The sequence below is a fragment of the Heterocephalus glaber genome, unplaced genomic scaffold (genome assembly GCF_053883595.1).
Source record: "Heterocephalus glaber isolate CG9 unplaced genomic scaffold, H.glaber_assembly_v1.0 deba00001608, whole genome shotgun sequence".
Lineage (NCBI taxonomy): Eukaryota > Metazoa > Chordata > Mammalia > Rodentia > Bathyergidae > Heterocephalus > Heterocephalus glaber.
The window spans coordinates 1,853,194-1,867,756 of NW_028258379.1; the positions used below are offsets into that span (position 1 = coordinate 1,853,194).

The 14,563-nt window shown below is 37.3% G+C and overlaps 1 protein-coding gene and 1 long non-coding RNA gene across 5 annotated transcripts in view; both read left to right on the plus strand.

The window, feature by feature from the left end:
- The window catches only part of Mnat1 (MNAT1 component of CDK activating kinase), a 240,901-nt gene that overhangs the window by 179,318 nt on the left and 47,020 nt on the right, over window positions 1-14,563 (plus strand). The gene's annotated exons all lie outside the window — the stretch shown is intronic.
- The window catches only part of LOC147822736 (uncharacterized), a 35,543-nt gene continuing 25,633 nt past the window's right edge, over window positions 4,654-14,563 (plus strand). The window contains exon 1 of the long non-coding RNA XR_015444990.1: window positions 4,654-13,982. This is a non-coding gene — a long non-coding RNA (uncharacterized LOC147822736). The remainder of the gene's footprint in view (window positions 13,983-14,563) is intronic.

Sequence of the window (14,563 nt, forward strand, 5' to 3'; positions counted from 1 at the left end):
TTTTAATTCTTTGGGGAAGATCCCCAGCAGGGGAATAGCTGGGTCAAATGGGACTTCCAGTCCTAGTTCTATGAGGTATTTCCATATTGATTTCCAAAGTGGTTGCACCGTCTACACTCCCACCAGCAGTGGAGCAGTGTTCCTCTTTCGCCAGAGCCCCGCCAGCATTTGTTATTGGTTGATTTCATGAGAGCAGCCATTCTTTCTGGGGTGAGGTGGAATCTCAACCTTGTTTTCATTTGCATCCTCGAATGACCAGTGATGTTGAACATTTTTTCATATGTGTATTTGCTATTTCTACTTCTTTGTGTGAGAAATGTCTGTTCATTTCAGATGCCCATTTTTGGATTGGGTCTTTAAATTTGGGAGGTCTGATTTTTTTAAGTTCTTTATAGATTCGAGATAGTAGACCTTTGTCTGAGGGACTGCTGGTGAAGATTTTTTCCCACATTGTGGGTTGTCTCTTCACACTGCTGGTGGTTTCTCTTGTCGTGCAGAAACTTTTTAATAAGAAGAGATCTCACTTGTTGATTGTTTGTCCTAGTTCACGGGCAACTGAGGTTTTGTTCATAAAGTCTTTTCCTACACCGGTGTCTTCAAGAGTTCTACCTAACCTCTGTTCCAGCTGGTTCAGTGTTTCTATTTTAATATTTAGATCCTTAATCTGTTCAGATTTTAGTTTAGTGCATTTTGAGAGATATAGGTCTAGTTTTAGTCTTTAGCAAGTTGAAACCCAATTTCTCTAGCACCATTTATTAAAGAGGCTATTTTTCCTCCAGTGAGGGTGTGTGGCTCCTTTGTCAAAGATGAGGTGGCTGAATGTGTTTGGAGTTGTTTCTGCATCTTCTAATCTGTTCCACTGGTCCTCAGGTCTGTTTCTTTGCCAGTACCATGCTGTTTTCATCAGTAGCTTTGTAGTATAGTTTCAAGTTGGGGGTTGTGTTGCCCACTGCCATGTCTCTGTTACCTAGAATTGCTTTTGCTATTCTGGGTCTCTTCTTCTTCCAAATGAATTTTTGGATTGTTTCCTCAAGGTCCTTGAAGTATGCTGCTGGGATTTAAATTGGATTGCATTGAATCTATATATCAATTTTGGAACTATGGCTATTTTCACTATATTGATCCTCCCTACCCAGGATCAAGGGATGTCTTTCCATTTTCTGATATCCTGTTCAGTCTGCTTTTTCAAAGTGCTATAGTTTTCAGAGAAGAGGTCTTTGATTTCTTTTGTTAGGTTGATTCCTAGGTATTTCAGTTTTTTGGATGCTATTGTGAAAGGAATTGGTTGCCCTATTTCTGTCTCAGTGAGTCTGTTGTTCGTGTATAGGAAAGCTATTGATTTTTGTGTGTTGGCCTTGTATCCAGCTACTTTACTGAATTTGGTTACTACGTCTAGAAGACTTTTGGCGGAGTTCTTGGGGTTTTCTGTATAGAGAATTGTGTCATCTGAAAATAATGACAGTTTGACTTCTTCATTTCCTATCTTTATTCCCTTTATTTCTTTTGTCTAATTGCTGTGGCTAATGTTTCCAAAACTATATTGAACAGGAGTGGTGATAGTGGAATCCTTGTCTTGTTCCTGATTTTAGTGTGAAGGATTCCAGTTTTTGACCATTTAGTATGATATTGGCTGTTGGTTTTTCATAGATGGCTTTTATCAGATTGAGGTAGAGAACATCTATTCCAATATTTTGTAGGGTATTTATCATAAATGCATGTTGGATTTTGTCAAATGCTTTTTCTGCATGTATTGAGATGATCATATAGTTTTTGTCCTTGACTCTGTTAATATAGTGTATTACATTTATTGATTTACAAATGTTGAACCATCCTTGCACCACTGGGATAAATTGGACTTGGTCTGGGTGTATTATCTTTTTGATGACACTCTGTATTCTATTTGCCAGTATCTTGTTGAGGATTTTTGCATCTATGTTCATTAGTGAGATTGACCTATGGTTCTCTTTTTTGGTTGGGTCTTTCTCTGCTTTGGGGATCAACGTGATGCTTGCTTCCAGGAATGAATTTGGGAGTATTGCTTCCCTTTCAATTTCATTGAAGAGTTTAAACAGAAGTGGCAGTAGTTCCTCTCTAAATGTCTTGTAGAATTCAGTGGTGAAGCCATCAAGACCCGGACTTTTCTTAATTGGTAAGTTTTTAATTACATTTTTAATTTCATTGATTGATATTAGGTTGTTTAGAATTTTTAGGTCTTCTTTGTTCAACTTTGGTAATTCATATGTATCTAGGAATCTGTCCATTTCTTCTGTGTTGTCCATCTTATTGGCGTATAGGTTCTGGAAGTAGGTATTGATGATCCTCTGGATTTCTGCTGGGTTCATTGTAATTTCACCCTTTTCATTCCTAATTGCATGGATTTGGGCCTTTTCTTTCCTTTTTCTGATAAGGTTGGCTAAGGGTTTGTCAATTTTGTTGATTCTTTCAAAGAACCAACTCTTGGCTTCATTGATTTGTTGTATCATTCTCCTCGTCTCCATTGCATTGCTTTCTGCTCTGATCTTTATAATTTCCTCCTTTCTATGGGCTTTGGGTTTGTCTTGCTCTTCTTTTTCCAGAAGCTTGAGGTTCAGCATTAGGGTGTTTAATTGGACTCATTCTGTTTTCCTAATATGTGTATTCACTGGTATGGATGTCCCTCATAAGACTGCTTTCATTGTGTCCCATAGATTCCGATATGTTGTATTGTCATTGTCATTTAATTGAAGGAACTGTCTGATTTCTTCTTTAATTTCGTCTCTGACCCTTGGTTATTCAGAAGTGTGTTGTTCAATTTCCATGTGTTTATGAAATTTTTGCGGTTTCTTTTGCTACTGATCTCCAGTTTCATCGCACAATGGTCTGATAATATACAGGGGATAACTTCAATTCCTTTGCACTTATGTAAATATTTTCGATGAGCAAGTATGCAGTCTGTTTTGAAGAATGACTCGTGCAGCTGAAAAGAATGTGTATTCTGATTTTGTGGGGTGAAACACTCTGTCAACATTTGTTAAGTTCATTTGTTCAAGAATTTAATTGAGTTCTAATATTTCATGGCTTGTTTTTTTGTCTAGGTGATCTGTCTATTGAGGTATTGAGGGTATTGAGGTCTCCCACTACTATTGTATTTCTCCCACTACTCTTGTATTAGTGCTTATATGATTTTTCATGTCTGTTAGTATTTGTTTTATATAGTTGTGTGCACTAGTGTTTGGTGCAGAGATATTTATGATTGTCATCTCTTGCATTTTTCCCTTTACAAGGATATAGTGTCCTTCTTTGTCTCAATCAGTGTAGGTTTGAAATCCACTTGATCTGCCAAGAGGATAGCTACTCCTGGTTTTTTTCAGGTTCCTGTCGCATGGAGTATTGTTTTCCACCCTTAAACTTTCAGTCTATGAGTTTCTTTTTGAATTAAGTGTATTTCCTTTATGCAACATATTGTTGGATCTTGCTTCTTAACTCATTCTGCCAGTCTATTTCTTTTGATTGGTGAGTTGAGACCATTAACATTGATGGTTATAACTGATATATATTGAGTTATCATTGTCATGACTTTTTCTTTTTGTTTGATTCTCCCCCTTTGTGTTTAATTTCTTGTCGTGCTTGGTGGATTCATTCTGCTGTGCTTTCTGGTGTTGTGATCCTCATTGTGTTTTCCTAGGATTTTGTCTAAAATTTTTTGGAGTGATGGTTTGGTATTCATGAAGTTCCTAAGGTGCTCTTTGTCATGAAAGTATCTTATTTCACCATCAATTTTGGAAGATAGTTTTTCAGGGTACATCAGTCTGGGTTGGAGGCTGTTTTCTCTTAGGCCTGGAATATGTCACTCCAAGCTCTTCTTGCCTTAAGGGTTTGTGTTGAGAAGCCTGCTGTGATTCTGATGAGCTTTCCTTTGTATGTGATTTGTTTCTTTTCTCTAACTGCTCGTAGAACTTTGTTCTTCTGTTGGGTTTCTGGAATCTTAACAATTATATGCCTATGTGTAGATTTTTTTTGATCAAGGTTAGTTGGGGTCCTGTATGCCTTGATTATCTGTATGTCAAGTTCTTTTCCCCTGCTTGGGAAGTTTTCTGCCATTACTTATGTGAACAGTTTTTGTATGTCATCTGCACTCTTTCCTGTTTCTTCGTTGAGTCCAGTCAGTCTTAGGTTATTCTTCTTTGCATTGTCTAGCAGCTGCTGGATTGATTTCTCGTAGTCCCTTACAATTTTAAGGCAATCTTTCTTTTCCTGGTCACTAATTGCAGTCTTATCTTCTATATCTGAAATTCTGTCTTCACATTGGCTCATTCTGCTGCATAGACTTTCAGTGGAGTTTTTCATGTCCTGGAAATCTGTTTGCATCTGTTTTATGGATTCCATTTGTTTCCTATGTTGGGATTCCATCCTGTTCCTCAGCTCCTGTATTTTTTTATCTGTGTCCTCTCTAGATTTATTAATCATGTCTTGCACTATGGGCAACATGTCTGCTGTTATCTGAGAAATTATTTCTGATTTCATTTTTTCCAGATCCTCTTGCGTTGCTAGTTCAGGGAGTCCAGGTGGTTGAGTATCAGAATGTTCAATCGTGCTTCCCTTTGGGGTTGCTGTAGGTGATCTGGAAGTGTGGTTCTGAGGCTTGTTTATGTTTCTTCTCATTTTGACGGGGCGGGGGGTGGGCTGGGGGGGTAGTGCTGCTGGCACCTGCATGGCTCACCTCCTCTGTGCTGGGAGCTGTCACATGCCTACCTAGAAGCCTCCTCTGTGCTGGGAGCTGTGGGACACCTACCCGGAAGCCTCCTCCATGCTGGAAGCCGTGGCACGCCTACCTGGAAGCTTCCTCTGGGCTGGGAGCCATGGCCCGTTGACCTGGAAGCCTCCTCTGGGCTGGGAGCTGCAGCACACCTACCTGGAAGCCTCCTCCATGCTGGAAGCCATCGCACGCCTACCTGGAAGCTTCCTCTGGGCTGGGAGTTTTGGCACGTTGACCTGGAAGCCTCCTCTGCACTGGCAGCTGTGGCATACTGACCTGGAAGCCTCCTCTGTGCTGGGAGCTGCAGCACGCCTACCTGGAAGCCTCCTCCATGCTGGAAGCCATGGCACACCTACCCGGAAGCTTCCTCTGTGCTGGGAGCTTTGGCACATTGACCTGGAAGCCTCCTCTGTGCTGGGAGCTGTGACATGCGTACCCGGAAGTCTCCTCTGGGCTGGGAGCTGTGGTACCCCTATTCAGAACCCTTCTCCACACTGGAAGCCATGGCCTGCCTACCCTGTTACTGGTTTTCATTGGGACTGTGTTAAATCTGTTGAACAGTTTTGGACATATAACCATTTTGACTGTATTGGTTCTGCCTATTCAGAAACAAGGAATATCTTTCCATTTTCTGATGTCTTCTTTGTTCTCCTTTTTTAGAGTTCTGTGGTTTTCATAATAGAGTTCTTTCACTTCTTTCATTAGGTTAATTCCTAAATATTTCATCTTTCTTGTTGCTGTTCCTTCTTAGAACTGCTTTCATTGTGTCCCATAGGTTCCAGTATCAGTATGTTGTATTACATTAGTTTTTAGTGTTTTTTTTTGTTTGTTTGTTTTTGGTACCGGACATCGAACTCTGGTCCTTGTGCTTGCGCAGCAGGCGGCGGAACCACTGAGCTGAATCCCCGGCCTACATTAGTTTTTGATTTTAGGAATTCTCTAACTTCTTCTGTAACCCATTGATTATTCAAGAGGATGTTGTTTAATTTCCATGTGTTTGCATAGTTTCTGTGGTTTCTTTTGTCACGGAGTTCTTGTTTTGTTGCACCATGTTTTAATAATATCCATGGGACGTTTTATTGTTTTGCATTTACTGAAGCACATTTTGTGGGTTAGCAAGTGGTCTGTTTTAGAGAAAATCCCCATATGCTACTGAGAAGAATGTGTATTCTGTGTTTGTTGGGTAGAAAACTGTATATATCTATTAAGTTCAATGGTTTAGTTCAATGCTAATATTTCTTTGTTGATTTTTTTGTCTACCTATTTGTGACTGGAGTATTGAGGTCCTCCATTACAATTGTGTTGGTGTTTTTATCCATTAGTGTTTGTTTTGTGAAATTGGGCTTGCCAGTATTTCATGTTATAATTTTTACCCCTTCTATTGAATTGTTCCCTCAACTGATAGGTAGTGACCTTCTTTGTCGCTTATCAGTTATGGCTTGAAATCCACTTTGTCTGAAATTAGGATAGCTATTCCTGCTTTTTTTTTCAGGTTCTCATTGCAGAGAACATTGTTTTTTACTCCTTGATTTTTAATCAGTGATTTTTCTTTGTGAATTAAATGTTTCTTGTATATCGTGTATGGCTGGGCTTTGTTTCTTCACCTGTTCTTCCAATATGTGTCTTTCATTTGGGGAATTGAGACCACATTGAGAGTTATTACTGAAAGGTATTGACTTATACCTGTCACTGCATTATTTTTCTCTTGCTGATTTCCTTCCTTCTGCTTAGCTGCTCATCCTGCCAAATATATTCATTCTCTTTCAATTATTGGCTTTGTTGGCTTCATTGTCTTTTTCTAGTATATCCTTGATAATTTTTTGTGAGACTAGTTTGGTGGTCATGAATTTTTTGAGGTGCTCCTTGTCTGGAAATTCTCTATTTCTCCATCAATTTTGAAGGAAAGTTTTGCAGGATACATAAGTCTCGGTTGGAAATTTTTATCTTTGAGGGCTTGAAACACTTTACTTAAAGCCCTTCTAGCCTTTAAAGTTTATGTTGAGAATTCTGCTATAATTCTAATGGCTTATCTTTATACATGATCTGTTGCTTTTCTCTTAAGATTTTGTCCCTGTGATGGACTTCTGGTACTTTGATTATGATGTGGCATGTAGAGTTTCTGTTTTAGTCATTACTATTAAGGATTCTATATGCCTCATTTCTTTGTCTATATTTGGAAAGTGTTCTGGTATTATTTCTTTGAATATGTTTTTAATGCGTTTGTGGTAGTATGCTTTTTTCACTTACTTCAAATACTGCACTCTTAGATTAGTCTTCTTTGTGGCATGTAGCAGCTCTTGGATCCATTTTTAATGTTCTCTTGTTTTTAAGCTAACTTTGATTAGTTTGTCTTTGAAAGCATCCCTCTCTTCTAATTCTGAAATTCTGTCTTCACTTTGGTCACTTCTGCTGCCCATACTTTCAATAAAATTTTTAATCTCCTGGATTTCTAATTGAAACCTTTTCATGGCCTCTAATTCTTTGCTTAACTGGCCATTCATATTTTTTATCATTTGGCTTAGCTCAGCTAGCTTTTTTTTTTTAGTGTCTGGATCATTTTATTAGCTCCTGGATCATTTTGATTATTACTTCCATTATCTGTTTAGTTATGTCTTCTGTTATACCACTGAATACCTCTTTGTCTATTTTCTAACCTCCTCTGTTATTCTTTGGAATAATTCAGGTGTATAGCTAATGCTATTTTCAGTGCCCCCTGAACTGGCTTTGAAGACATTTTGTGTCTTTGTCTTCTCGTATTTCTGTTTTGTTTAGTTTTGTGCTGAGATTTCTGGATGATTACAGTGGAAAGACTTCATTACTACTATAGAGATCCCTTTAGTTGCTTTTCAGTGATATAGTTTGTGCATGGCTAACTATAGTTCTTTGTCTCTCCCCCACAATCTACCTCAGTTAATTTGAGAGAGGAGGATGCAGTGTAAGTGCCAGAACACGGAGTTCTCTGGGAATGTACTTTAGTATTGTTAATGCAACAAAGGTAATCTGGGCGCTGGCTTACACAGAAAACCCATTAACAGTAACAATTATGCAATAGTAAGGAAATTAACTATAATAGTATCATCTAAGACAAATTATATATTAATACACCAAATAAAACTATTATGTACCACCCTTGCCCCTAGTGAAGAAATACAGAATTGTAGCATAAACAGTAAAATAATCCAGGGATTAACTTACAGGAACTACGCACAAAATGCGACAGCTATATATTTGCTATCAATATAAAATAATTGAAAAGTAATTTCCTGGAGTTAACTATCTAAAGGTTAATAAAGCTTCTATGATTACACTGTTAAAAATATAGGGGGCTGGCATTTGACCCCGCTATTCCGCTGCTGGGGATCTTCCCCAAAGAATTAAAAGAATCATACCACAGTGGTATATGTGCACCCATGTTCATAGCAGCGCAGTTTGTAATAGCTAAAACTTGGAAACAGCCCAAATGCCCATCAACTGGAGACTGGATAAAGAAAATGTGGGTTTTTTTTATAAAATGGAGTACTACTCAGCCATAAAAAATGAGAAATTAGAGACATTTATAGCTAAGTGGATGCACATTGAGGCAATACTCTTAAGTGAAATAAATAGGACACAGATGTGTAAATACCGAATAGTTTCTCTGGTGTGAGAAACTGAAAGTGTAAATAAGGACTAAATGTATAATAGGTCATGTAAAATAGGAAGAAAAGGGGCAAAGGGGAAGGAAGTGGGAGGGATAAGGGAAAGGATAGAAGGGAATGGGATTAATAGGAGAAAATGTAAAAATAGGAACAAAATCTTTGTAAATAGGGAGGGATGGAGGAGTTGAAGGGAGGGCTGGGCAAGGGTGAAAAACAAGAACCAAGAGAGACTATGTAAAGGTGCAAATTTCCAATGATGAATGTCATTATATTGTATACCTAAAATGTACCAATGATTAGAATGAATAATCGATAATGCAAAATAGGAGGAAAAGGTCCAAAGGGGTAGGGGTAGTGGGAGGCACAGGGGAAAGGAAAGAAGGGAAAGGAAAAATGATGAGAAATGGAAAAAATGGCAATAAAGTCTTTGTAAATAGGGAAGGGTGGAGGGCGTGAAGGGAGGGCTAGGAATGGGGAAAAAATAAGAACCAAGATGCATTATATAAAGGTACAATTCCCAATGAGAAATGTAATTGTGTTGTATACCCATAATGTACCAATAAAAGAATTTAATACAAAAAAAATATATAGGGGGTTGGGAATGGGAAATGCAAGAAAAACACTTTGAAGCCTTAAACTATAGGGTAGAAGGAAGAGAGAGAGAAGTGGGATAAAGGATCCTGTTGTGGAGTAGAAGGATCTTCATAGATTTAGGTAAAAGTAATAGGAAAAACTGACAAATAGAAGATACAAGAAAAAAGAGAGAAGAAAAGATTATATAGAGAATAAAAATAAAAATGAAAAGGAGGAAAGTTAAAAGGAAGAAGAGCAACAAAATAAAGAAGAAAAATAAGATGTTAAAAAATGAGACAGAAAAAAGAAGCAAGGAAAAGGACAAAGGAAAATTCCCCAAGCCCCACTAAACTACTGTCAAAGAAAGAAGAAACAGAAAACACACACATACACAAGAAATTTTTCTGTGATTTTTGAATGCGTGGTATTCTTTTGAGATCTAAAATTTTGGGGTTTAGCAGTTCTCATTTTTCTCTGAGGCCCTTTTGCTCTTCCCAAGCTGTGGCAATGATCCTGTTGAGATGTGTGCCTGCTTACACTGGTAGATAAAGAAGGCATCCAGACCCCCAGAGTGCTGGATGCAGGCAACAATAGGCAGCAAGGCAAGGGCTCCAATGCTATGACTTTCAAATCCTGAGGAACTCAAGCTTTGTCTGGCCTCTGGCCTCTGGCCTTAGGTCTTGGGCATTGTCCTTTTTCTTAACCCCCAGGGGGTCTCTTTTCCTTCCTGCTTCTTGATAATGGCTATCTCCTATGGCTGCCTCTCACCCAGTCACTGAGGGAGGGTTACACTGGGAACCCTGAAGTATAGCTGTCCCATGGGTTTTCTGAGTCCCAGGTTCAAACAATCAAATCCTTTTCTGGAATGGCTCCTTACCAAGCATTCTCTCCAAGGATATAGAGGGACGCCTGGCCTGGGCGCAACCCCAGCATTTGCCTGTAGAAGAACTCTCGTGGGAGCAGAATCCCCTGTTGTCCCTGCACATCACAGCAGCTGCTGGCCTGTTCCACCACCACATTTCTCTCTGGGGCCCCCTGGAGTCTGTAGTGTTCACTTTGTCTCTGCAGGTTTGGTCTACCTTTCCTGGAAGCTAGATGCCTGGGAGAAAGTCCAGGCTGTTTCTTTCTCCACACTATGTTCTGTCTCTTTAATATCTCTGTAGGTTTTTAATTTTTCAGTCAGCTCCTTCTTGGTATCTGGGGATCTACTTCATTTTTTTCTTCCCTAAATTGTTATTTTCCAGTGTTGGTATTCTTTTTTTTTTTGGTACCGGAGATTGAACTCAGGACCTTGGCCCTTGCGAGGCAGGCGGCAGCCAGTTGGATTCTTAATCTTGGAGAGCCTGAGTTCTTGACACTTACTACTTGGCCATTTTTTCTGAAAGTTTCTGTTTTCCTATCTAAGTCTTTGATCCATTTTTATTTGATTTTACTACAGGGTAAGAGCTAGGGATCTAGTTTCAGTCTTCCCCAAGTGGATATTCAGTTTTCCCAACACAGTTTATTAGAGGCGGTCTTTTCTTCAGTATATGTTTTTGGCCTCTTGGTAAAAAATCAGATGTCTGCGGGTCCATGGAGTTGTTCTTATATCTTCTCTTTTATTCCACTAGTCTGCATGTCTGGTTTTTTGTGCCAGTCCCATGTTGTTTTTCTTACTATAGCTTTGTAGTACAGCTTGAAATTTGGAATTGTGATGATTCCAGCATCGCTCTTTTGCTCAGAATTGAACTTTCAGTAGTTTCTCCAATACTTACTGTCCTATGAATGCCTTTTAAAATTTTCTCTATTTTATAATTTAAGTGTAAAGTATCTTTGTGTTTATTTATGTTCCTTAATAGAAGATTTAGAGTACAGTGAGTCAAATAGAATAGCATAGAATTTTGCACAAAAAAGGAGCACTTCAGGTATCATTTTGTTCATGCTTATTTTAAAGATGTAGAAATTTGAAGTCCACAAGGTTTGTGATTTGTTGAAGCTTCTACAGTTTAGTAAATTAGTGTTGTATCCAAAGATAGTGAAGCAGGATATTAAACTCCTTGATTGTGATAAAAAATAATTTTAGAAACGTGAGAAAGGTCAAGAAAATAGTATTTGAAGAAAAAGGCTAATGAAGTTAAAGTAGGCATGCAGTAATCTACATTACCTACTGATTTGTAATTTGATGTACATAGAGTTTGATATGAGAATTTATTCATTGATTATTTCAAGAAAAGAATCCAGGAATGTGTAAATTTGTTTGCTTTACTCTTGTATTACCACTACTCCTTTAATAATTCACAAGTTTCTTTTCTGTCCATGTTTTATAACATGAAGGGAAAAAGCAGAAAAGTTAACAAAAATCCAAAGCTATTCTTTACAACTTTATGCATTTTAATTGATTTTTACTTACAGTATTTTAATTGAATACTGGGTAGTCAAGAACAGATATCAAAACTGAATAGATTAAAAAGAGAAAATGACATATATGCCAGGAATAAGAGTATAAAGTCGGGTAGGAAGAGAAATGAGAAAGCAATATATTCTTTATACATAGATTCTGACCCTTACATTGCTCCTCTTTTCAAACTGTTGTATATATGATGCAGTAATAGATTGGAAAGTCATTGTAAGTGAGAAGTTTCCCATCAGACTTTCTTAGGTTTTATCTGAATTCAATGACTAGATAGACTTAATGATAAGATATCTAAAAGTATGGGTTTTAAATTCAACTCTTCCTTTATATAAATCTTTTCAATATTATAATTTTTTTTTAAAAGAGTCAAATTAGAATAGATAATTCTAAGAAGTTCAGTGTTTCAAGTGTTTTTAAAGAATGAGTTTTGGACTTTAGTAATTTATTGTTTCTACTGAAAATTGGAACTCTAGGTGCTGTTAAGAGCATGGAAAAACCTCCTGCCACCTAGTGTTAATATTTGAGTTCAATATTTAAAAGCTTCCAAGGGATTCCTTTGTTAAGGACTGGTAATGTAACAGTATTATAGCTACTCATATTGTATATACAAATTTTGCTTCTGGTTTTTATAATGTTTAAGTTAGTAATTTTTATGTGATGTCTAAAAATAATGGTAAATTTAATAAATCAAAAGTTCATTTACTTATATAATTGCTTTGTTACTCATCTGAAGCTATTTCTCTGACTAGTCCATTTTCCCCTTGATCTCTTAATCCTTGTGATTCAGGAAATTGTATTAATGAATGGTCTCACTGAAACAGTTTAAAATGTAAAGTTACATTCGATAGCTAGAATGATAAAGACAAAACTTTGTTCTCCTAAAAGATTTCCATTATTAAAAAATAGATCCTGAAAAAGGATAAAAACATCATCTGTGTTATTTAATTGCTGTGTTGATTGACTTAGAAAAATAGACATATTGGCAAAAGTCAATAAATAAAAGTGGCATCTTTATTCAAAAAGAGAGGTCAAATCTTTTTCACACAGGAATAAAAATTTTTAGGCTGATGAAAATATTTTTAAGGAACTAAACTCATATGGAATGGCTTTTGTGATTAAAATGATTATCATTAAGTTGCTTTTCATAAAGAATTCAGCCAAAATGGCACATCTGTCTTTATTCAACAATTGTTTCTTATTCTTAGTCCAGTAGTCATAGCATAGGAAAACTTACTCTGGACTTTTTCCATCCTACCTCAAGTAGTGCTTAATAGCCAAATGCTAACTTGATACGGATCTGTAACAGCTTATGTACAATGCCAAAATTTCACGTTGACCTCACTAATTGTAGCACTAAGAAAAAACTGATATTTTTAGTCTTGTTTAAAATAGTTCTATTCAAATAGAAGTCCTACAGTTCTAATGTAGTACTGACATTGCTTTTCTACCAATAGTGCATAAGACCACCAATAATAATATAATTCAAAATAATAAAATTCATGTTGTTGGACTTCATATGCTTAAGAGTGATATATGTATTAAACAAAATTTGTAAAAATCACCCCATTTATGAATAAAATAGACAAAATTTGTAATATGACACGACCATTTTATATCTGTTACAGTTTATTTTAGAAATTAAATTTAAAGCTTTTAAAACATATATTATATCTATGAAAAATGTATCTCAGAATCAGTCAGATTTGAAGTAGGCTTTTTGTAGCAGATAAAAGTTTACAATCCACAACATCATAAACCACAAATAATTAAGCATATCCTATCCTTTAGTTTAGCCAAAGAATTATGTTTATTCTCATGTTAACATTGGAAAGTTTTTCTCATCATTAAAGGAACACAGAGGAGAAAGCCCCAGTTCTTTTTTATAAAGCCAGTGACTGAGGCATCAGTCCAGATGTTCTCTGCAGGCAGCAACCATGGCAAAACCAAAGCCCCCCCACTCCCCATACCTCCTCACCCAGATACTGGGAATTGAACCTAGGGCCTTATGAACGCCAGGCAAATGCTCAACCACTGAACTACATCCATAGCCCTTTATTTTATTTTGAGACGGGGTCTCACTCAATAGCCCAGTGTATCCTCAGTTTGCAGTCCCCCTGCCTCACCCTCCAGAGTAGCTGGGAATACAGGCATCTTTATAAATGACTATAAATATTTTGTTTCTTTATCAGAAAACTTTATGTAAAGGAGTAAGGGAAATGGGTAAATATTGATGCTTTTTTTCCAAGTTAAATAATCTCAACTGAAACTGTGAAGCATTATGTGTTATATGCTTATAATTACTCATCATTATTTAGCTTTATCATTAGGCACTTTACTGTCATTGCTGTTCTAGAGCTTTGAACAGTCACTAGTTTCTAATAAATATTCCAGTTCTTTCTTATCCCTGAAATTTATATTCCTACTGGCATTCTAACATTAAATTTTCCATTTTTACTTACTTATATTAGACTGAAAATAATTAAGTTTTCAAAATTTTAATTCAGGACTCATAATCTCATTATAAATGAGATGCCAGCAGTAGGTTTTAAAAGTAATTTTTTTTTTTGGTACCAGGGATCAAACTCAGGACCTTGCACTTGTGAGGCAGGCACGGCCCCACTGAGCTAAATCCTCCTCCCTGGAAGTAAGTTTTAATCACAGTCACTATTAGCCTAATTATACCAACATGCATGCTATCATTTGAATATGACCCCCCCCCCCAAAGCTCTTTATGATTGCAGACTTGGTCTCACCTCTTGGGAGGTGATAGAACCTTTGTGAGGTTGGGCCTACTGGAAGGTTCTTAAGCCATTGGGGGCTGTTTTAGTCACTTTCTTCCTCACTGGGACAAAACACTTGACACCTGCAACTTCTTAAAGGAGGAAACATTTATTTTGGCTCACAGTTATAGTCCATGGTCAGCTGACTCCAAGCCAGAAATGGCATGGCAGACGAGTATAGTGGAGGAAGCTAGCTACTAATAGTGGCCAGGAAGCAGAGAGAGAAGGGAGGAGCAGGGGATGCTCCAGTGACCCATATCTTCTGAGTAGGCCCCGCCTCCTGACAGCACATTCAGCCATGAAAGCATCACTGGACTAATCCACTCATAAGTGTAGTGGCCTTATGTTTCAGTCATCTTCCAAAAGCTTCGCCTCTGAACAGAGAGGGGTTTGGGGGAGACATTCTAGATCCACCCAAAAACAGGTGCAGACTTTCCAAAGGTAG